Genomic DNA, 25024 nt, shown 5'->3' with positions numbered 1-25024 from the left:
TGCTTTCTAAACCTCACGAGTACACCAAGTAGACTGTTGGTTAGATTGGGACCTGCAAGCAGTATGTCATTGAGTGAGGCACCTGCAAACTGGGCACTGGAATCAAATACCACTCTTATTTGCGACTGCTTCTGGGAATGGTATACTCCAAAAAAGGGTAAATACCAGTATTCTTTGCTCTCCTGCACTGGGGGCGCGAGCTCAGCATGACCATTGTCTAACATCTTTTGCATAAAATCTATGAAGTGGGACTGCATCTCAGGGTTTTTGTTGAGTGTGCGTTGCAGTGACTTAAGGCGGCTGACCGCATATTGGCGGTTGTTGGGCAGTATTTTTCTTGGCTGACGAAAAGGTAGTGGGGCTACCCAGCTTTTTGTCTCATTCTGTGTGCATTCTTCGTCCATTATTTTGAGAAAAAGCAGGTCCTCCATGGAAGGTGCAAGCTTGTTGTCATTTTTGGTCTGATGGAAAACATTGCTTTCTAAGGTTAGACTGTCTGCACTTTGTTTTTTGTTCATGCTACTCTGAGTTTGCAGTCGGTCTGGTAAGCTGGCTTCTGGCTTGACATTGAAGTGGTTCTCGCAGGGGGGAAAAAGGGTGGTTCTCCCATTTGTCAAGATGTGAGTCTTTAGACTGGTGACTTCTGAAGGTTGATGGATGCTGCCCAAGCACACATCTCCCACTATCACCCAGCCTAAATCAAGTTTCTGCGCAAATGGTGCATTGTGTGGACCATTAATCTGACTGCGGACTTTGTGGACCCTTAAAACATCTCTTCCCAGTAATAAAAGGATCGCAGCACTGCTATCAAGTGATGGTATTTTGTGCGCAATACGTTCAAGGTGGGGATGACCTTCTGCAGCAGCTGGAGTGGGAATTTCACTTCTTTTGTTGGGTATCATGTTACACTCAATCAGCGTTGGTAGTGGTATCGCGGAGGCACCATCTATTGACTGTACAACATAGCCAGAAGCTCTTCGACCTGCTGTGACACCTACACCAGCACAGGTCTGCAGAGTGTAAGGTGTTGGAACGCTGTTAACTTTGAACATTTCAAAAAACTCAGATCTTGCTAATGACGAGTTGCTCTGGTCATCCAACATTGCGTACATTCTTTTGGTATTGCTGGGATCGTTATCGGGGTAAACATCTACCAAGCATATTTTGGAACATGACTTTCCTGAAAATCCTTTCCCGCATACCTCAGTGCAACTTGTAAGAACGGTTTCCTTCTGCATTTCTTCTCTCTCCCCGCCGTGATATGTTGTTGTCTGGGAAAACTTGGGGAAAGTGAAGGGTACATCTGGATGCAGAGCTGTGGGATGTTTTTCGGAGTCACATTCAGAACATTTAACAGCTACATCACAGTTACGGGCCACGTGTCGATTGGATGTGCAACACTTATAACATATGTTATGTTGCCTTAACAAACTCTTTCTTTCTTGTATTGGTTTTTCTTTAAAGCCTCTGCATTGCTGTAGTGGATGTGGTCTGTTATGCAAAGGGCACCATTTGTCTGGTCCGTTGTTGAGTGTGGCTGTTACATTTGTTTTTTGCGCCGAAACTGTCCTACGATAACCAGTTTGGCTCTCTGCAAGTCTGATGGTCTTCAGTCCACTGTTGGAAAGTGAATGCGCATTGAAGCTGGGGTCATTGCGTGCCTTTGCCTGGGTGTGGATGAACTGCATGAAGAACGTAAAGGGAGGAAAACTTACTTTATACTCCTCTTTGTAACGTGAGCCTTCCATCATCCACCTGTCCTGTAGACCGTATGGAAGCTTCTCTACGATTGGACTGATGCCCCTTGCCGTGTCAAGATATGACAGTCCATTTAAATATCCCTCTTGTTTGGCTGAATTAATCTCAAACAATAAATCACTTAGCTCCCTTAGCTTGTGATTATCCTTTGGACCTATTTTAGGAAACTGGTCAAGTTTGGCAAAGAGAGCGCCCTCTATAGCTTCTGGGGAGCCATAGGTCTCTTCTAGTCTGTCCCAAATATGCTGCAAGGCAACCGATGGTTTCCGTATGCTCACCGCTTTAATGCGACGTGCATGTTTAGCTGACTCTGGGCCCAATGATTTAATGAGTAGATCTATTTCTTCTCCTGCTCGAAGATCAAGTGTTTCGATGGTGTGAATGAATGACGATTTCCATGACAAGTAATTTTCTGCTTTGTCATCAAACCTGTCAAGCTCAGATGTTAAAAGCTGACTTTTCACTAGAAACTTTGCCAGCTCATTTGTGTCACTGGAGTGGCCAGCAGAGGGCATACCATGGCAATCGTTATCATAGGATGTGTTTTTCTTGAAACTGGGGGTGAAACTGTAACTTTCCTGTTGCCTTTCAGGGGAATGTTGGTGTTTGGTTAATTCACTGATTTGGGGGGATTGTGAGGACCGATATTCTTTACAAACTGTGGGAGCATTTTCTTGGGACATCTCCAATGGCTTAGCATAGGTTTTCTGCATGCCTTTGTTTGGTTTAATGTTTTTTGCCGTTAATTCACTTAGTTCTTCATCACTGTGTGCAGCGTGATCTTTCACATATTGAGCTGTCCGCTCCTGCACATGCATTGCTGGGAAAAGATCACTTGAACGATCTGCTGCTTCCAAACTAGCAACTGCAGCTTCCATTACTTCTGCTTCTGCAGCTGCAGCTTGAGCTTCACCTTCCTTTTCCAATGCATGAAGTGTTGCTTCTAGTCTGGCTTTTTCCAATTTAATCTCTATTTCTTTCTTTGCAAATGCGGCTCTGGCTTGTGCGGCTTCTGCTTTGGCTCGTGCTGTAGCCGCGGCTAATGCTACGCTCGACGCTGAAGATCTGCTCGATCGTGAAGCCACAGATCTAACTTCTAGTTCGACTTCCTCCATAGTTTGTGTTGATTTGCTGTGTCTTTACCAACTTGATATTGTTGCATGTGTCGAGCTGATCCTGGAACAGGGATGGCAGCCGGGGTTGAGAAGTTTGTCGAACGGTTTCCCTTTTCACTGTTCTGGACTCATGGAAGCCTTTCCCACTATCCAGTCAGTTAAACACCTCCACACAAGGAATGACAGACGCCAAGATGGGTTTTCTTCCGTTTATATATGGCAGGTGTGAAACTGTATGAATACAGGACATATTCAAAATGTTATAAAAATGTACAACTTCAAAATAAGTCTGTTTTTTAGACAAAATATACACTTACAGGGAATGCCTTCTTAAACTTAAAACATAACCAAAACACAGCAACTTGTCTGGCGTGGCTTCAACTGTTTTCTGCTCCTCTGTCGGGACTTCGACTCTGCTGTGCTCCTCGTGCTCTGAGCGGAGCATGCTAATGTGCTTCTTAAAGGGGCAGTGCACACAAAACCCTTAGCATATGAGAACAGCCCGTCTTAAAGGGGAAGGGCACATAAAAACATTATGGCAAAGCCAAAACAGTGACACTCTTAAGGAACGTTACAATGTTTTAGTGAGGGTTGGAAAAGACAAATTGAAATAAATGTAACGGTCATTAAATTATTAAATAAAGGGTTAATTTGTTATTTAAAATTGTCAATAAATAGAAAAATTGGAAATCAATTAATAAATGTGTAATTTTAAATGGCATTAAAATAATAAAATGGCCATTATAGAGCACATTTATACGAAGCCCGTGACCTTACATGGGTAAAATAATAAAAATCTGAAGGCACTAGGCTACATGCTACGTAGCCTATCATTTATCCTGTTGTTTTCAAATGCACCACCGTTACAGGGGCACGGTGATCGGTCGAGATGCATTATGGGATATTTGCGATGCATATTGATGATATTTTTCTTATTTTTATCGAGACAATAATAAATTGATCACACAAAAGCAGCGGCAGAAAGCGGCTTTTGCAGCAGGATGGAGTGCGTATGTGAATGAATCCAGACAGAGACCTGATAACTGATGCTTTTGTGCTTTTTAAATTAAATAAATTTGATCTCTAAACTTCCTCCGTGTCTTCCATGTAATGTAATGAGATACACACAGACACAGAAATGTGAAGGTATCTGGGGGGTATTACAGGAAGCATGTTTAAACTAGCCTGACTTTAAGCCTGAACTCTGGCTGAAATCCGCCTGAACTTGCTTATTCGGGTTATGTCGGTTCCAAAAGACCGGATATGAGTTGGCGTAATTACGCCCGACTTGGTAACCCTGGGTTAATGCACGTGCATGTCAAGTACATAAAGACATTCTCAATGGATCGCCGATTTCTGGAGTCACCATGGAAACGCGTGGAAAAAAAGAAAGCGTTACACTTTAGTGAGACGGAGTCTGAGGTTTTAATGACGGCGTATGAAGATTATACGTCCATCAAAAAAGTAATACGGCTGCATCAGCAAAAGAAAGAGTTTCTGCTTGTAGTAAGAACAGACAAAGTAAACGCACAAGTTTTTGATCTTATTTCCATTTTCCCTGTGACTCATATATATATAACTTATCCAATTTTGCCACCTTAAATGAATTACTTCTATTAGTAACAAATAATCGAGTTAAATTTAATCAACATAATTTCTTACGTCTATAAAAACACAATAATTGTTTATACAACTCAAATTTATGTATTTATCTAACTAAATGTCATATTACTCCAATTCAATTAATATTTTTTCCATCTTAATTAATTATATTTCTTGATCTCTCATATGTCTAAGTTTGAGCCGGCAGATATGCTCATTTTATAACAATAAAAAGGACGGGAAAAGAATGCACAACTTCAATAAAGAATTTTCCATCAATGTCACCATGGGACACCTCAGTAGGGGTGGAATATAAACTCATCATCCTCTCATTCACTCTTACTCATGGTGCAGAGACATAAGCACAGTAGGACTAAACAACTCAGCAAAACACAGTAAAACAGCTAAACAACTAAACGCATTTGGTCAAAAAGCCACACTTAAACCAAAATCCGTCCAGACAGGCAAAGCAAATGGTATCCCACAATCCTTTGCGGTGCCGATCTAACAGCAGGACCAATGTTACACCTACTTAATTGACTTAATTTGAATGAAAGTAAAATAACTGTCTGATAACTGCGTGTTATTTTTAAACTGACTTAACAAACAAATGAGTTATCTTAACTGAAGCAAATAACTATGTTAGATAAAAGTAAAAAAGTTTAATTTTCCAACATCCATATGTGATCTTATCACCCTCTCACGGTGGAAAAAGTATTATCTGAGCTTCTTCATCCACTAAATCATCTTTAAATCGACACGCCATGCTGCTTCACCTCTCTGACAACAAACTAAGCTTCAACTAAACCTGCTCCCGACCAGGTTATGTTCAGAGCATGAGTTGCCATGGAAACTTGACCTACCCTGAAACACACCTCCATTTCTGGAACCAAAAACTGAGGTTATCAACTTCCTTAGCCTCAAACTTACCGTGGGAGCTAGCATAACCTGCTTTCTGGAATACCCCCCTGTTCTGCTTTAAAATCCAAATATTGCTCACATCCGTGTTTATGAATGACTCATGACGTGAAAAATTATTTCGTTTACACAAATGAATTCATGCGTGGGAATGGAATATTATTTTGTTGGAACAAGATATTATTTCATTCGCACAACTTTATTATCTCGTGGGATTGAGATAATTATTTGTGGGAACAAGATATTAATTTGTGGGAATAAGATATTAATTTGTGGGAATGAGATATGTATTATATTACCCATGTCAGGTCACGGGCTCAGTACATTTAATTATTTCAAGACATATTTATTTATATCACGGTCCAGTGTGGGCTGAAAGGGACAAATTAAAATAAATATATTTCATATGAAGTTATCAAATAAATGTGTCACGGGAAATGGGAAATAAATAATTTAAAAAGTCATTAAATGTGTCAATATTTAATTAAAATTCAAATCAAGAAAGATATTTTTTTTTCCTGTTTTATCACTGGGTAACATCCATCCTTGTTAGTAACAGTTAAAAAACACATGCAGTCCAACACCAATAGTTGTTATTTATAATAACACTCAACCTTGTATGCAACACGTAAAGAAAAAACATTTACAAAACAGGTATTTTGACAGAGCGCTGTGTACTTCACAAAATCACTTCTACCTCAATAAACACAACCATAATTTAGATTAGATCATAATAACAATACATTTTATAGCACCACCCTTGGCACTCAACGACACAGTATGTTAAAACATAAAATCAGTTTAAAAATAGGCAACGAGTCAATGATAGTGAGGTCCAGGGGGAGAGAGTTCCATTGTTTGGGGGCCGAATGGCTGAAGGCTCTTCTCCCCATGGTGACCAGTCAAATAGGGGGTACAGAGAGCTACAGAGAAGAAGAAGACCCGAGAGAGCGTTAGGGAGTGTGGATATGGAGAAGATCAGATACATAAGATGGGGCCAGGTTATGGAGAGCTTTGAAGGTGAGAGAGACGTTTAAATTCTATTCTGAATTTGATTGATAGCCGGTGGAGTTGCTGAAGGACGGGGGTGATGTGATGAAACGGTGGAGTTTTGGAAACGATACGAGCACTGAATTCTGGACCAGTTGGAGTTCATTGAGAGTTTTTTAGATAAACCAAAGAGAAGAGCATTACAGTAGTCAAGGTGTGAAGTGACCAGACCAAGAATCAAAATGGAAGTGAGTGGACACTAAGGGAGGGACAAAGATTTATTTTGCGCAGATGAAAATAGTCGTGATGTTGCTGATGTGAGGTTCAAAGGACGGTGAACTATTAAGGATGACACCCAGACTCTTTACCTGAGGGGAGGATGAAACTTAGCAGAAGGTCCACACTGGCGTCACTCCTGAAGTGGTTTCCTGAGGCACGAGAACAGTGATTAGTTAAAGCTTGAGAGCAAGGCAGAGCAAGGCAGAGCAAGGCAGAGCAAGGCAGAGCAAGGCAGAGCAAGGCAGAGCAAGGCAGAGCAAGGCAGAGCAAGACAGAGCAAGACAGAGCAAGACAGAGACCAGGCGAGTCACCGTTGAAAGGCAACGAACTGGCATCGGCTTGAAGGATTGCAGCTCCTTAAGAGGAGGTGAGGTGACGAGGATGAGTGACTGCAGCTGGTGGTAATCAGGAGTGGAGTGGAGCAGACCTGGAGGGGGAGGAGTCTGACTGAGGCACCATGACAACAGCAGTACCAAACCGAAATGTACCGAACCGAGCCCAATGAAATTCTGAACCGAAACGAATTGAGATTTTAGCCTAATATTTATACATCACTTAAGGAAAGCAAAAGGTCTGACATGGTCAGACATGAGGTAAATTGTTCACTTATTTAGACCCTAGATATGGAGTAGTAAACATTATTCGTGCTCAATTATGTTGATGTTTTTTGCGCATGAAATTGAAGGAAATATGAAACCTCTGAAGTTCTGAAGTAAAGTGGATTTGAAATTCACCTCTAACTTGTGAAGGGGACTGTTGGCGTGGACCAAACCGGCCCCCTTCCCCACCCCGTTGCTGAGAGCTTGGGGCAGGGAGTTGTGGCCGGCCGGCGTATTTTATGTCACAAATTGTTAGTACATTGTTTAGTTTTCGTGTTGGTGACAGAGGTTTCCCCTAATTTAACAGTTCATAAGAACTGATTTAATCTTTTTGTGGTATTTTGGGCACAAATGAAGCTGTTACTCTTACCATTTATGTCTACTTTAGATTCATTCATCCACGAGCTGCTTGAGACTGCAGTTGCAGATCAATGCACTTTGGAAGACTGAATGAGAACTTCAGTTGCTGCCATTTGTGTGGAAGCTTGTTCATTTTAGATCTTAAATCTTCTTTGAGACAGTTTCTTTGTGAAGTACGAGTGAAAGTGAATCTGTCTTCGTGATCCTCAATAACTCTTCTCAGTTTGTTTATCAAAAATAAAAAAAACTGAATCAATATAAATCAAAAGATATTGCTTTTTCCCCAAAAAATATCTAAACTGATTTAAAAAAAAAAAAAAACGTGATTATTATAGGCTTCAACATATACAAGGCATTGGTTTTCATGCCTTTTGGGGGCTGTTGGAGCCTATCCCAGAGCTAGTCTGATGCAGGGCCACAATTACATGCCCATACCACTCGTATTCACACTACGGTACAATTTAGTGCAACCAATTAACCTATGAAGCATGTTTTTGGGGGGTGGGAGGAAGCTCCAGTCCCCCGGAGAAAACCCACACAAACTCCACACAGAGATGTCCCCTATTGGCGATTCCGTCCCAGGACCCCCAGCCAAGACTTCAACCAGGGACTTCATGCTGTGAGGGAAGAGTGTTAACCACTGCGCCAGTGTGCAGCCTTGCATTGTGAGAAACTGATTATGTTTCAAATAGAAACATTTAAGATGATACAAAAACAACAAAAAACTGCTGGTTTTAAGGTATATGTAGTACATTTAGGTATCTTTCAAACAGCATTATGATACATCTTTAGAGTTTTCAGGAGATTGGGAGCTCTTTTCAAAACAACATTTTAAGATTTTAAGTTTTACCTGTTTTTGATGTTTTTGTTTTTCGTTAAAAACACTTTTGGAGAAAAATTGTCACTAAAATCTATGAATGTATGATCTTTTTGCATTTTTTTATCATACATTTGCTTAAAATAACTAAAATCCTAAGCAGACCAGAGAAAAATCCCCATCATTCAAAGAAAAAGAAGAGAAAAACGTCAAAACCAAGAGGAAAGTGTTATAAAGGCAAAGCGGGAAAAAATTACACCCAGAGGGAAGAAAGAGGTGTGACAGCATCAGAGCACTGAGAAGGAAAAAGGAAAAAAGTTGCTCTTAATATAACCAGAGGAAGTAACAGAGGACAGGAAATGCTGCAGTTAGTTTCTAGGGATCCTGCCGTGCCATTCATCACAGCAACAGATTCATCCAGGGTGACTTATGCCGTTTATCATCCTAATCCTATCAAAGTTGAATTACTGAGTCAATAAGTTATGAGTCTGAGAATCCATGAATATGGAGAAAGCATGGTGAGGAAGAACAATAGTTCAAAGGACAGCCACCACTGGTACAATTGAACAGATCCTGAACAAATAGAATTTAGTAAAGCTATAAATAAATACTAAAAGAGAAGAAAAGCAGCCAAGATGCCAGTGCTAATGGATAAAAGACATGGCTAAGTGGCTACTGCCTTTTCAGGTGGATACCAGCTGTTTGCAGCTAGAAAATTGGCAAATCTGTATGGGACACTCAGGTGACCCACATCAAATGTCAAAGTTGTAGACTGCTCTGTGAGCCCGTACAGACAAAATGTTCAAACACATTTTTCTCCACAGGCATGCAGCGGGCAACAGGTCCTATAGCGACCACTTATACAACATGTAAGGGTAAGAAAGGGTAAAATAAGTAATGCCTTAGTCACAACTGCCCCTTATGGGTGGACAAGGGCTGTCTAAAGGGGAAAAGTAAACCTGTACAGGACATGCAGGTTCACAAAATTTTAAGGTCGTAGACAACCCAGTGAGGCGAAAATGTTCATGCACATTTTTTTCTATAGACTCCGTGCAGGTGACAAGTTGTAGTAAAAATCTGGCAGACTGCGCAAGGGGTTCATAAGTGCCGTTCACGTGATAATTGCACGCTCCTTGTGTGCAGCCTGACTGTTAGAGATTAGGAAATTAGACAGGTTGTAATTTGTGCGGGCATCCTACGGGCACTTATCTCGTGTACACCTTGTGCGTGTGGCATTCGAGTGCAGTCAGTAAGGGGTCAGTATGTGCATCTCACTAACGACTAGAGTGTCGAGTAAGGGCACCACTATCACTATCACTTCATAAGTGCGTGCAACTTGCATTACCAATACAAATACTTCATAATATATTTACCATACACACAACAATGGTATGTTTCATTTTCAGGACATCCCTCAGGGTGGATGCATAAACCTCAACTGAACAGCAAGACACACCTGTACTCAAATGTTCTGCTCTGTAATTGAATGTCCCAGGACCAGAGTTACAGATGTCACTCTGAGGTGAAATGACATCAAACATTGTTAATTCCAGATGTGTGTTAACCTTATTTCAGAAAAATTATGTGGTGTTTTAAGAAAGGGGGGAAAATGCCCATTTAGAGATAAACTTAACTTAAATTTTCAAAACACATGAACAACTAAAAATGTCATTTCAATGTTTGAACTGAAAAAAAAGCTTGCCTGTGAGATAGAAACAGCATTGAATTGTTTGAGTTCTGTTCTGGGACATGTTTAAATAAAATAATCCATGTTTTTGTCATTATTAAAGTTTAAATCTGTTATTATGTTGTTAAAATATAAATGTTGAACTTGAACACCAGCTTTGCAACCCCCTTGAGTAAAAAGACACTCAATGAGAGAGTTTGAGAATTGCTGTTTTTCCCTACCCTTTTTTTTAATCGTATTTTAGATCAACCAAAATGTTTTAAACAGGTTCAGTCTTGAACTAAAGATTTTCAAAAACAAAGCAAAATAAAATATGTCTTCCACTTTCGGCTTCTCCCATCAGGGGTCACCACAGCGAACGAGTTGCATGGTAAATTTGGCAATGTTTTACGCCGGATGCCCTTCCTGACACAACCTTCTCAAACCGGGCTTGGAACCGGCAGAGGTAGAGAAGGGAACAGGGAGCAGCCCGGAGTCGAACCCGGGTTTCACGGACGGAAGGCGCCGCAAACCAGCACGAGCTAAACTGGCTCCCAAAATAAAATATGTCTAAATTAAAAATGTATATATTAGTGTTCAATCATAAGATGATATGGACTCCAGAAAAACAATACATAAAAGAGAATTTGTTTTAACGTAGCCACTTTGGGGCCCATTGTGCCGGTCTCAACCCCGGATAAATACAGATGGTTGCGTCAGGAAGGCCATCCAGCGTAAAATCTTTGCCAAACCAAATATGTGAATCTAAAGATTGAAATTAAAGTGTGATGTTTAATTTGGTTACTGGGTATGCACCACAGGTAGGATGTGAGCTAGAGTTGAAGGAGAAATTCTAGTTGGACCTTGATGAAGTGATGATGAGCATCCCTAGAGGTGAGAGAGTTGTCATTGGCACAGATTTCAATAGACATGTTGGTGCAGGAAACAGAGGTAATGAGGAGGTGATGGGAAGATTTGGTGACCAGGGGCCTCATTTATAAACGTTGCTTACGCACAAAATAAGGCGTACGCCACTCTTTACGCAATAATTGAGATTTATAAAAAGCAAACTTGACGGGAAAATGTGCGGTCCTTCACGCAAGCTCTGACCCAGGCATACGCACAAAAACGGGTGAAATGAGAAACGGCGACACCGTCGGCAGATGGAAGAAACACGTGAAAATGAAAATGACAATACTGTCTCTCATAAATTACATGACGACTTCACAAAGCAAGTCTTACAATTAACAGCCTACACGAACACCCGTTTGATCGATCAGCAGTGAAACAAACAAAAAAATCAAACGAAAATTACAACAGAAATTCAAATGAACACTTATTTGCAGAAAGAAAAGTAAAATATGTTCTACAATATTGGCATGTCGTGCAATTCATCCTCATAAATAATACAGTTATCAGAACGAAATAATGTACAAAACTGATATTCCCGTCAATGTGTCCGTCTGGCGGAGCAGATATAGGTGCAATTAGACAGACAGATGAATAGATAGAGAGAGATGCATTAATTGTCCACTGGGGAAAGTTGTTTTCATAGTAAAACGTTTCTTCATAAGCTACGGAATTATGGTATTCATACATATGCCTTTAGTTTGTTTTATTTTTGATAAAACAATGTATGGCGTTTGTCTCAACCATTCAGAAAGCAACAAGAAATTGCATTTGCGGTGATCAATTTCCCATTTCCACGTCGATTATTACCGACATCTGTAGCTTGTCAGATGTAATTAAATGGATGTAATAAAATGCCCCATCACAATGCGTAATGACGCACAATGGCTGATCTTGCGCTCTTAGAAGATGTGGCAAATGGAAGAATTTGGAGTGAACGCATCTTTAGACAGCAAGAAGACGTGCTGGCAAACGAGGACGAGTGGCTTATGAGCCGGTTCCGACTTCCTCGAGCCGTCCTGTTGGACCTCTGCGGGCTTTTGGGCCCGGCGTTACAGAGCAGCACTCGGAGGAACCACGCGTGTCACCCGACTTTGATGCCTCGACTTTGATGTCCGACAATTTCTGTTCTATTTCGGCCACGGTCCGAGGTTGTGAGGCTACAGCATGATTTACGGCGTCTGCCGTTTGCCACTCACGTGCCTTTTTGGCATTATTAATGCCCCACTGTGCCCTCCAAACTACACTTTTCTCCTCTTTTCCACATCGCCAACGATAACTTCTACTTCACATTGAGTAAAGTTATGTTTTTTTGATTTCCTCTCTGTGTTTGCCATGATTTTGCAAGCCATGAATATTAATTTGTGGGCGTTTCACGGACTATTTATGGGCAACTATGGGCGTGTCATGAAGCCGCAAAAGCTGCGCTGCATTTAGAATCGGTTGTGATTTATTAAGAGAAAGATGTGTAGGATGTGCGTGCGCACGGTTTTATAAATCTGAATACTTCTGTGCGTACGCACGTCCTATGTTTAATTCGTACGCCACTTCTGACGCAAATCCTATGTAAAGTTTTATAAATGAGGCTCCAGGTTTTATGGATGGACCTTGCAAGCTATAAGATACTTTCAAACCTTGTTTTTTATACATTCATTTTTTTGTACGTTCAAGATATTTTAACAGGTTTAAAGTTTTTATAACTTCCCTCATCCAGATCCATCCTTTATCCAGTTGTAAAAGACTCAATTTTAAATAATTATATCTAATGGTTAGCTTTTTTATTTTTTAGCTATTTTTTCCATTTTTAAATGCTTGTGTGAAAGTTGTTGGGTGTCTCTATTTGGAGTGTAATTAAAGAGGACATGAAGGTGGTTGGTGTGAGTGAGGACAGGGTTAGATGGAGTCAGAGGATTTTCTGTGGGGACTCCTAAAGGGAGCAGCCAAAAGACAAAGAAGTTGCAACTAATGTCTTTTATTCAAATAGTTCAGAAGCTGCAGTAATCACTCATGTTTGAACCTTTTTTCCAAGAATAAAATAGCTGGGACTAAAGTAAACAAGGTTTCATTACATCAACAAAGCAGAGAGAACCATTTTATGGTAATATTTTACCCAGATGTCAACCTGCACCTCACTTCTCTCCCACAGGCTTGTAACAGCAGCTGCTTAAGACCTCATAAATGTTCCTGCTTGTATGACCCTCTAGAAGATGGGCTGAACTTTTATAGCGCATTCTCTTTTCTGGTGGGGATTTACTTGTTTTTCTGCTAAAATGCATTTCAAAGCATCTGTCAACACAAAGCGCTTTTGTGAAATGAACAAATCCCCCAAGGCTTTCTCACTGAGGTAGTGACCTTGCCGGAGTCTGTTAGCAAAAATATGCATCTCCTTCTTGTGGAAACAGCTGAATATTTGATCTTTCTACTCCCATAACGTTCCTTTAAGGTTAACAAACACAAATAGTTCAAACAAAGTCTGAGCAAATCATTTAATTTTTACAAGAAGCCTACAGGTTGCAGCTGGCACTGTGGTTAAATTATTCACTACATTAAAAACATGTATTAATAATTAATGCTTATGCTTGTGTGCAGTCCATCAATAAGTAAACAAGTGAAAAACAAATGTTTAATATTAATTATTTCCACTTAGCCTAATGAGAAATTAAAAATTTCTTAAAACTTCTTTATTATTCTATTAATTCTAAAAAAAGGTGTTTTCTGTTTCTGCCCTTTTGGTTTTAAAACATTTAAAAAAAAAGTACCCAATTGACCTTTTCTACAACATTTTTTTATGAGCAAGTGGTCAGTCTTTCAACAATAATTTGAAAAGAATTTCCTTTGTGTTTTGATTAGGATTAATGCTAATGGAAGCTCGTAACAGGGAGGCAACATTTAATTTGGTAAATACAGAGAAACATTTTCTAAATTAAGGGCCATTTGGACCTTGGTAAGGTATATGTTTGGCAACCCACTTTATCCCTTTTGGGATCACAGGGTTGCTGGAGCCTGTTCCAGGTACTGTTGGCGAAGGAGAGTTACACCCTGGACAATGCTATACTGTAAAGATTGGCAAAATTGTGTTAATAAAAATATTATAAATCTCACAAGAATGTCAGCCTTTAGTGTGGACCGCAGGTGAGCTTGACTCTCGCTCCTGAAGTTTGCCTCAATGAAGGTAAGTAGGAAGAATGAACTGCAAAACCAACACTGTGGACTCAAAGACACTTCTCATTTGCAAAAACAATGTCATGATCTGATCACGTGACGAACCCAGATGCTGTAAGCCGTAAGGAGGAGGCCGATAAGTGACAGGTAAGTAAGAGGTTTTATTTTTTAGGAGCCAGCGGATCTTGAGGAGTGAGGCGTCATGGGACTTGATGGAGCGGACCGTCGGCTGGATAGAGGATGAGTACGACGAAGACAGCTTAGGCTCTTAGCTTTGACGATGCTAGGGGTTCTCGGCAGTGGCGTGGCTGGAGTTCTTGGCGGTGGCGTGGCTGGAGTTCTTGGGAGGCGTCGAGGAGTGCAGCTTCTGCTCTGATGGATGGAAGACTCGGTGTCACTCGTGGAAGGCAAGAACTGGAGCACAGCAAAACAAGGTGAGCGAGGAACAAGGCAAAGGGGCCAGACAAAGCTCAAAGCGGAGTTAAGCACCATCAGTGTTAAAAAACTGGCAACGAATGCTTGAGGTGAGTCTACTTATGAAGCAGTTGAGGCGATGAGATGAGTGGACACAGCTGTGAGTCTGGAGCAGAGCTGGGAGGGGGAGGAGTCTGACAGGCCACCATGACAGTACCCCCCCCTCAACGACCGCCTCCAGGCGGTCCAGGACGCCGATCCGGGTGGTCACGGGGAGGAAGGGGAATGAAATGCACAGCGTTCAAAATCTGTCAACGACAGTTAGGATTACCGGATGGCCGTATGGCCTTGCGATGGGGGTAGCCCAGTGACGAAATCCACCGCTACATGAGACCAGGGACGGTGAGGAGTGGGGAAGGGATGGAGAAAACCAGCGGGGGGAGTGTTGGTGGATTTAGAGCGAGCACAGACGACGCAGGCTGCGATAAACTCATGAACATCCTGATCCATGTGGGGCCAGAAAAATCTTTTGCGGAGCAGGGACAGAGTCCTATGAACCCCTCCGTGGCAGGCAATCAGGGAGCTGTGACCCCAGGCAATAACATCAGACATGAAGGACGTATGGACATAGAGAGTATCTTCAGGACAGGATGTAGGACAGGTTTCCTTACCTTGAGCCTCTTTGACTCGGGTTTCAATATCCCACGTGAGATTGCCCACGATGCAAGTAGCTGGGATGATGGTGGAGGGAGGAGAAAAGTCATCCGGGATGTATTTTCTGGAGAGGGCATCAGGCTTTGTGTTGCGGCTTGTGGGTCTGTAAGTGATTGTGAATTGAAAACAGTCAAAGAAGAGACACCACCGGGCTTGACGAGAATTTAGTCTTTTTGCCGTGTGTAAGTAGGCCAGGTTCTTTTGGTCTGTCCAGACTATAAACGGATGAGTAGCCCCCTCCAGCCAATGATGCCACTCCTCCAGAGCCAGCTTGATGGCGAGTAATTCGCAGTTGCCCATGTCATAGTTATGTTCAGCCGGGGATAGCTTGCGTGAGAAGAAGGCGCAGGGCTTCAATTTGCCGGAGGACTCTTCTTTCTGGGAGAGGACGGCTCCCACGCCAGTGTCGGAGGCGTCAACTTCAACTACGAACTGTTTGGAGGTGTCAGGTTGAATCAGGATAGGGGCGGAGACGAAAAGAGATTTCAACTAATCGAAGGCTTCCTGGGCTTTAGGATTCCAGACATAAGGTCATGAAATGGAGGTGAGGGGGTGTGAGGGGAGCGGCAATTATACTAAAGTTGCGGATGAACCGGCGGTAAAAGTTGCCGAACCCCAGAAATTGTTGCAGTTTCTTGCGGGAATTAAGAGGTTCCCACTGGGAAACAGCCTCGAGTTTGGCAGGATCAGGACTGATGTTGCCAGCCGCAAAAACGTACCCAAAAAATTGGATGGACGTGGTGTGGAATTGGCACTTCTCTGCCTTAACGAATAACTGGTTTTCAAGAAGTCTGGATAAAACTAAATGGACATGGTTTTCGTGCTGTACCGGGTCACGTAAAAAAATCAGGATGTCATTGAGGTATACGATTACGAAACGATTTAAGAAGTCGTGGAGGACGTCATTAACTAACCTCTGAAAGACAGCGGGAGCGTTAATTAGACTGAATGGCATTACAAGGTACTCATAATGGCCAAGTGGTGTATTAGCGGCCGTCTTCCATTCGTCGCCCTCCTTAATGCGTACGAGGTGGTAGGCGTTAAGTAGGTCTAATTTCGAAAAGATTTGAGCCCCCTGAACCGAGTCGAACACTGAACTGATGAGGGGAAGCGAATACTTGTCCTTAATTGTTATTTGATTAAGCTCTCGACAATCAATACAGGGACGAAGAGATTTATCTTTCTTCTCGACAAAAAAGAAACCGGCTCCAACGGGTGACGAGGAAGGACGTATGTGACCTGAAGAGAGAGCTTCATGGATATAGGTTTCCGTGGCAGCCTTTTTGGGGCCCGAGAGATTGTACAAATGTCTCCTTGGGGAGATTGGCGCCGGGGAGTAAATTGATGGCGCAATCATAGGGCCTATGTTGGGGCAGCGAACCTGCTTTACTTTTACTGAAGACTGCCTTAAGTTCATGATAACAATGCGGGACGGAATTTAGATCTATGTCATCGAGGATTTGATCACTAAAAGGAGAAACGGAGGGAATGGCGAATTGTTGGGAGTTAGCCATGCAGAACGCGCTCCAATTGATAAAGCGTTGTTTAGCCCAGTCAAACTGGGGATGGTGGGTTTTAAGCCAAGAGTATCCCAGAACCACCGTACAAATAGGAGAGTTAGTGACAAAAAAACGAACTTACTCATGATGATTACCTGAAATGATGAGTAATAAGGGCTTGGTGCGATGAGAAATGGACGAGAGATGTTGAACCCCCCACCCGGCAGCGTTAATGGAGGTGTCTAAGGGTTTTACAGGGAGAGAGAGTTTTTGTACTAAGGAATGATCGATGAGGCTCTGTTCTGCACCAGAGTCAACGAGGGCATGAGAATCAGCGATCTTAGACTTAAAACAAAGCTTTACAGGAACATAACAGAAGTCTTTATGCATGGAGATGACTGACTTACCCACCCGCGGCCTGTCTTTTAGCGGGGGGTTCGGGGGTTTAAACAGAGAGGACATTGTGAAACTTGGTGGCCCTGACTCCCACAGTAGAAACATAATCCCTCCTCTCGGCGTTTGTGACGCTCCTCAGGCATGACAGGCGTGAATGTCCTATTTGCATCGGTTCTTCGGGGGTTCTGCAAGGAACGAACTGTGGAGGAAATTCAGGCATGGAAGGCGGAGTAAAGTCTGCCGGAATGGCTTTACGCACCGTGTGAGGGCGTTCATGCTGGCGCTCCTTGATGCGTTTGTCAGAACGTAGAGCAGCTGCGACGAGAGCCTCAAAAGAAAAATCTTCGGGTTGTGTGCACAAGTGATCTTTCATAGCTTCATTTAGAGATTGATAGAAGATACCTCTTAGCGCGGGGTCAGTCCAGCCAGCTTCGACAGCCACGATGCGGTAGTCTATTACGTGGTTGCTGACGGACCGGTTGCGTTGTTTTAGACTTAACAGTCGTCTGGTGGCGTCCTCCTGTTTGCGAGATTGGTCAAAACTAGTCTGAACTCACCAATGAATCGTTCAAACGAGAGGTGTGTGATCGGGTTAGCCGCTAGGAAGGCTTGGGCCCATTGCAGCGCTTTATTCCTTAAGGAATTAACGACCAGGGTTATCTTGCTTTGATCCGTGTGGTAATAACGGGGAGCCTGTTGAAACAATAGCTGGCATTGAAGTAAGAAACCGCCACAATTTTCTACTTCACCATGAAAAGGCTCAGGCTGGAGACGATAGTTTTCCGGGTTTGAGGCGGAAGCGGAAGTGACCATGTTGCCGGAATGTGGTGAGCGAGCAGGAACCAGAGAATTGACCCGTTAATTCTAATAGAGTCTGTGTCACACCGTCGAGGCGTCGAAAGAGGTCTTGCTGAGCGGAGGCCATCTGAGAAAGGGCGTCGGCTTGGCGTCCCAGCATTATACCCTGTTGGTTGACGGCAAGGCGAAGTCCTTCCGGGTCAGCTGGGTCAGGGTTATGGCCAGTTCGTTCTGTCATGAACTGATCATGTGACGAACCCAGATGCTGTAGCCCGTAAGGAGGAGGCAGGTAAGTGACAGGTAAGTAAGAGGTTTTATTTTGTAGGAGCCAGCGGATCTTGAGGAGTGAGGCGTCGTGGGACTTGATGGAGCGGACCGTCGGCTGGATAGAGGATGAGTACGACGAAGACAGCTTAGGCTCTTAGCTTTGACGATGCTAGGGGTTCTCGGCAGTGGCGTGGCTGGAGTTCTTGGCGGTGGCGTGGCTGGAGTTCTTGGCGGTGGCGTGGCTGGAGTTCTTGGGAGGTGTCGAGGAGTGCAGCTTCTGCTCCGGTGGATGGAAGACTCGGTGTCACTCGTGGAAGGCAAGACCTGGAGCACAGCAAAACAAGGTGAGCGAGGAAAAAGGCAAATGGGCCAGACGTAGCTCAAAGCGGAGTTAAGTACTATCAGTGTTAACGAACTGGCGACGAATGCTTGAGGTGAGTCTCCTTATGAAGCAGGTGAGGCGATGAGATGAGTGGACACAGCTGTGAGTCTGGAGCAGAGCTGGGAGGGGGAGGAGTCTGACAGGCCACCATGACAAACAACGTACTTGAGGACGTTTTGAAAATGGAACGTAGCATTGGGGTCTGTGGTAAAAGTATCGTGAAGTTTTTGTAAGGGTAATGTAATGATGTATGGATGATGCTGTAGTACAATGCCCTTTATGCCGCATTCTGGCAAGCGCAGGGTGTGCAGATGTAAGTGCCCGTAGGACGTCCTTATGAACTATGCCATGATGGTCTAATTTCCTAACTCGTGACAGCAGGCTGTACGTAAGTAACGTGCAGTGGGCACGCACAGAGCATGTACTTATCTTGCGGAGTGCACATGTTTTGGGGTGGTTGTAATAAATGAAAGATCCATACAACGTAGCTATGTCTCTTCTACTTAACCCTTATTGCGAATTGTTCAAGTGCTTGCTACAAACTATCACCCACAGCATGCCCATATAAAAAAAGTGCACAAGCAAAGTTATAGTTTAAGGGGTAATGGTGCAAAGGCACGTTATGTAAACCCACAAGAAGAATGGTGATGATGTGCCAGCATGCACATAAACGCCAAAAAATCACTTGTATTGTCATGAAAAGATCTACAAATACAATCCACTCGCTAAAGTGTGGTCCATACATGAGAGCAGGAAAGCTTCCAGACATGTAAAATAAGACTAAACTCTGGTGTGGACCAAACAGCCCAGTGTGAAAAATGCCAAACACCTCACTAAAACATGTAAAACAATCCTGTCACTGGTTTGTGCTTTTTGTATTCAACACTGCCAACATGAAAACAAAAACGATGGGAAATTAAAAACTCTAAGACTTAGGAAGGATCCAAAGCCATGGCTCCTTCATCTCCCAGAGTATCCCACCCATTGTATACCACCCAAGACAGAATAGACAGAATAAAGATCTGAAGGTTTAGCAGCAGAAATGCTGTTTGAACTCCAGAGGAAAAAGTTGAGAGCAGTGTGGGGATCAAAGCCCATGAAATCTAATTCAAAGGGAAGACTTGAAGTGCTCATTATCATGGGGGGTGGGGGGTTAAATGTGAGCCGAGCCACACATCTTGTTATGCAGGTGTTGTTGTGTTTGAATGCCTTTACATTAGAAAAAGGTTTATGGACGAATATTAAATCAAGATTTTCACCAGCGGAAGGACAAAGACACGATTTGGAAATTGCTGGAAAATGCTTTTTCTTTTCAATCAACTCAACCTGGAACACTTTATTAGATTAAAAGGAAGCTAAGGTCAGGTGGAAACAAATGTGACAGTAGAGGAGATATACGTCATCACCAAGTGCAATGTGTCTTCTTCACATGGCAGAAATGACATGTTCAGAGGAAGCCTTTAATTCTGAACTCACTCCGCTTCAGAAAAGTAATGTAATTGAGGTGATTCAATTAGTGCATCCTTCAAATGGCACTTGTGATTAGACAGCTGGATGTTGGCTGGAATCATACTTGATCCCTGCAATAAATTAAGTAAGTGCAAACACTTCACTTGTAAAAATAGCAGGACTTGCATTCATATCAGAAACCCAAATCATACAAAACAAAAATTGACAGGATTGAAGTAAAGTTGGAAAAAAGGCACAAAAATGATGCCTGAACCTGAGCAGGTGCAGATGCACCTGGTTGGTTAAACAACGCAACCTGTACCAGGTGTAGACGCGCAACTGAGGATTGAAGGCAGGAAAAGCTTTGCGATGATTTTATTAAATGCAAATAAGCAATTATTATCATATAATCAGAAATGTGTGAAAATCTATAAAACAAGCTGTTTGACGATGAAACAGGAAATAATAGCTAATTTTGAGTAAAATATGAAAAAAAAAACGTCCTAAATATATTATTAAAAACCTTATTGTTTGAAATAGAATTAAAAAAAAGGATACACAAGTGGAAATACTGCTGAAGAAAAATTCTGCTCCAAATGCCAGCATTTAATAATTTCCTTTATGATGAGTAACCATGACAACAGGAAATACTTTGGGTCGCAGCTGCTGGAGCTCTCCAGTAATCACTTAATGCATTGTTAAGGCTTCACATTCAGAGGAAATGAAGGAGAGTTATAAAAAAAAGAATCTTGGGGAGGAAGGTTTAAACCTCTTTATTCCTTCAGTTCTTGGGAGAAACATGAGATTGTGGGGACATAAAATGAATGAGCACTAAAGAGATACAATGCTAATATAAAACAGTACATTTATTTAGGCTCTATACTTCATTACAATGGAGAATTAGCAATATTGTACTTTTCCCTCCACTCCACTATAAAAATTCTCTGGTCGTCACAATTTTGCATGAAAATTAATTGTCAAGATAGGTTTTTACAAATTTCATTTAATTTAGGGAACATCCATCCATTCATCCATCCATCCATCCATCTTTTACCGGCCACATCACTTTCTGCGTCAGGGGTTGCCAGAGCCTTTTCGGGCTACTACTGGACAAAGGCAGGGTCCACCCTGGACAGGTTGCCAGTCTGTCGCAGCATGTCCAGCATCTCTGTTGATAACGCAAAACATCACGCAGAAATCGGATTTAGGGGTCAATGTTTGTTAAGTTGCTTAATCTTTTTACGTCAAGTTAAACATCTATTTATGTAGGGAACGCCAGATTATGTCATGTTTTAAAATTCACTTAAGTCAACGGGTGTGAGTCAAGTTTATCTTGATTGTGAGAAAATTAGATTGCAAAAAAATTGTATTAAGGCTATAATCAAATTCCCTCCCTACTCCCTAACTAATAAGCAACTGTATAGTGTGGCACTATCTAGGACCCTGGATTTTAAAGTAATTCGGACACCATGCTCACAGATTTTCCGAATTCAAAAAATAATAAATATGGGCATTTTATTAAGACTTTTTATGAATCTGCTGTGTTTTGAAGATGAACACTTGGACAGTGTCTTAAAAAATGAAATCCTTTTTTTTAACATAAAAAATAATGAAAACACAATGCATTGTGGTCTACATTCAACAATCTAGCAAGCTTTAATGCACGCTAGTTTTTCGTAGAAACTATTAGGAAATTTCCAGGTACTAGATTTTCCACTGTGTGACACAGTCCACTGCAAAAATTAAAATGATTAAAATAAATTAAAAAATGCCTTACAGAGAATTATTTTTTAAAGAAAAAAATTCTAATAATGAAGACATATATTTTCTTAAACTAAGATATTTTTCTTATGGAAGAAGATTAATAATACGATTATTTTTCTTGCAAGACAGAAAATAAGAATATTTCTTGAAGCAAGGATCCTTTTTCTTTCTTAAGGTTTGCATATTTTTGACCTTTCGAAGACTATTGGAGCAGCAGATGTTCAAGCCAAGTTGTTGTTTATCTTTCGGCTTATTCCGTTAGGGGTTGCCATGGCGAATCTGCATTCACTAAAACTCATTTGGCAGGGAGTTTTTACGCCGGTTGCCCCTCCTGACACAACCCTGTATTTTCAGGGCACAGGGAGACCCAGATCAATGTTCAAACAAATTTAAATTTACTAAATAAGTTTGTATGCTTGATAGCATTTGCATAAATGTGTTGCATGAAGAAAGATCTGGCTCAGGGTCAACCGTAACATAATCTATACATTGGAAAGATGTTTTTGTTTTTATTGTTGCTGAAAGGAATCACTGAAATCCTTTTACTGGCATTTACACTGATTGTTTTCATGAGGGTCACTAAGAAACAATAAAGACTTTCAGTCAGTTATGAGTTTTGCCATATTTGGACAGAAAAAAAATAAAGACTTTGTTACAAAAATGGTTCAAAGGCCACATACTGGAAAACAAAGCTTCAGTATATCTAATAAATACATGGATGTTGAAAGCTTATATTCCCTTTCTGAGTTGCTTACTCATTTTGGACCTTTAGAGCTTTGATTATCAGACGTAAAGATTTACTGGTTTGATCTACACATGACTAGAACTCAGCGCTAACCTTCTGTGATGCTGATTTTTAATCTAGTATACAAACAGATATTCTCACTATCAAAGCTGTACAGATTTTTTCCCTCTTGACATTTTATTTGTATTTCTTTGTTTACCTTTCCCACAGAGGAAATGTTAAGTTAACAGTTCAGAAATCCCTTTTTTGTGATAATTATGGCTGCAACAAAGATCTTAAACTCTGAAATTTTTTGTTTCCCTTACAGATTATTCTCTCTAACTTTGTTTGTTTTTACAAAATCAGGACAAAATCTGAGTCCCCCATCAGCAAACACAGTTACAGAGGCAAATGTCCTTGAAGAGGAAGAAACGAATAAAATGAGAAAGACATAAAAGCCAGTCCCAGATGCTCTGGATGATTAATTCAGATTATAGTCAGGGCTAATACCCAGCAGCACAGTGCTAAATTGCAGCTAAGTGAAGGCTAATTACACCCGTCTGAAGCTGTGATGTGTTTTATTTATGACAGCATTTCCTTTCCCAACCAACACTCTGCTACCATGGTGATTGGCAAATTTTACAATGTTGGTCTGAAATTCAGCATGTCGCAGAGCAGTTATAAATCTGATTATGGACTGAGATTAACATGCTTATAATGTAAAACAAGATGCATGGATGAATATTCATAGTTACACTGGTATCTGGGTGAAGCTGTATGGCTCCACCGTGGCGACCAAATTCATTAAAAGTCATGATTAAAAGTCATTCATGATTCAAAAGTATCACCATGGACCTCTGTCTATAAAAACAAAAATTCCAAAGTGCTCTGTAAGTTTTTGCTTTTGGGGAATCCTAATTATAGCATAGCTTGGCCATTGCACCTAAAAAATGTATTTTGGATAAAGCGGAGGTCCAAGAAAAAAGTAGCAAAGAAGGATGCACCACAGACTCCCCAGAAGTTAGCAAAAAAGGTGAAATTTTGAAAGTTACACCACACCTCTGTGACAATAGCACATCACATTGCTAAAAAAAATTAGAATGAACCCAGAAATATGATTATTTGCAATGCTGTAAGTATATGTGTAATATTTGTAAAAGCATTTGTCTGAGTTAAAACATTTTTCATCTTCGTACACCCATTTGTCAGTTAGGAAATCATTACAAACACAATAGCAAGTCACAGGGAACTTTTAAAACAGCACAAACAAGGAAAGGCAGAGCAAGTTCAGCACAGACTACTGACATTTTCTGTGTTATTTGGTACAGAACCCGCTCCAAGTCAGAAAGAAATGTACAGATCTGGGGCCTCATTTATAAACGTTGCGTACGCACAAAAGAAGGCGTACGCCACTCTCTACGCAATAGTTGAGATTTATAAAAAGCAAACTTGACGGGAAAATGTGCGGTCCTTCACGCAAGCTCTGACCCAGGCGTACGCACAAAAACGGGTGAAATGAGAAACGGCGACACCGTCGGCAGATGGAAGAAACACGTGAAAATGACAATACTGCCTCTCAGAAATAACATGAAGACTTCACAAAGCAAGTCTAACAATTAACAGCCTACACCAACACCCGTTTGATCGATCAGCAGTGAAACAAACAAAAAAATCAAACGAAAATTACAACAGAAATTCAAATGAACCCTTATTTGCAGAAAGAAAAGTAAAATATGTTCTACAATATTGGCATGTTGTGCAATTTATCCTCATAAATAATATATTTAACAGAACGAAATAATGTACAAAACTGACATTACCGTCAATGTGTCCGTCTGGCGGAGCAGATAAAGGTGCAATTAGACAGACAGATGGATAGATAGAGAGAGATGCATCAATTGTCCACTAAGGAAAGTTGTTTTCATAGTAAAACATTTCTTCATAAGGTACGGAATTATGGTATTCATGCATATGCCTTTAGTTTGTTTTATTTTTGATAAAACAATGTATGGCGTATGTCTCAACCATTCAGAAAGCAACAAGAAATTACATTTGCGCTGAACAATTTCTCATTTCCACGTCGATTATTACCGACATCTGTAGCTTGTCAGATGTAATTAAATAGATGGAAATAAAATGCCCCATCACAATGCGTAATGACGCACAGTGGCTGATCTTGCGCTCTTAGAAGATGTGGCAAATGGAAGAATTTGGAGTGAACGCATCTTTAGACAGCAAGAAGACTTGCTGGCAAACGAGGACGACTGGCTTATGAGCCGGTTCGGACTTCCTCTGCAGGCTTTTGGGGGTGTGTCACCCGGTGCATCTGGCGAGTCGGTGTCCCCCTGCGCCTCAGTCACCACTCCACTTAAAAGGGATTCCCCAATTATTGCCGCCAGTCTCTCATCAGGAGGGGTCAGCTCCGGTGTCCCCCCCCCCCCC

General features: G+C 41.6%; 1 long non-coding RNA gene across 4 annotated transcripts in view; it reads right to left on the bottom strand.

Moving 5' to 3' along the window:
* Positions 1-25024, bottom strand: part of LOC110017230 (uncharacterized) — a 28314-nt gene extending 3290 nt beyond the window's left edge. Inside the window, exons 1-4 of one of the 4 annotated variants that reach the window (XR_013651664.1) lie at positions 6962-25024; positions 6752-6811; positions 3191-6316; positions 1203-3104 (exon numbers count right to left, since the gene is read on the bottom strand). This is a non-coding gene — a long non-coding RNA (uncharacterized LOC110017230). The other 3 variants (XR_013651665.1, XR_013651662.1, XR_013651663.1) reach the window with 3 other exon arrangements.

This window comes from Oryzias latipes, chromosome 19, assembly GCF_053564925.1.
Source record: "Oryzias latipes strain Hd-rR chromosome 19, Olatipes_Hd-rR_3.1".
Classification (NCBI taxonomy): domain Eukaryota; kingdom Metazoa; phylum Chordata; class Actinopteri; order Beloniformes; family Adrianichthyidae; genus Oryzias; species Oryzias latipes.
The sequence above is the reverse complement of the archived record's forward strand: the minus strand, read 5'-3'. Positions and strand labels throughout refer to the sequence as shown.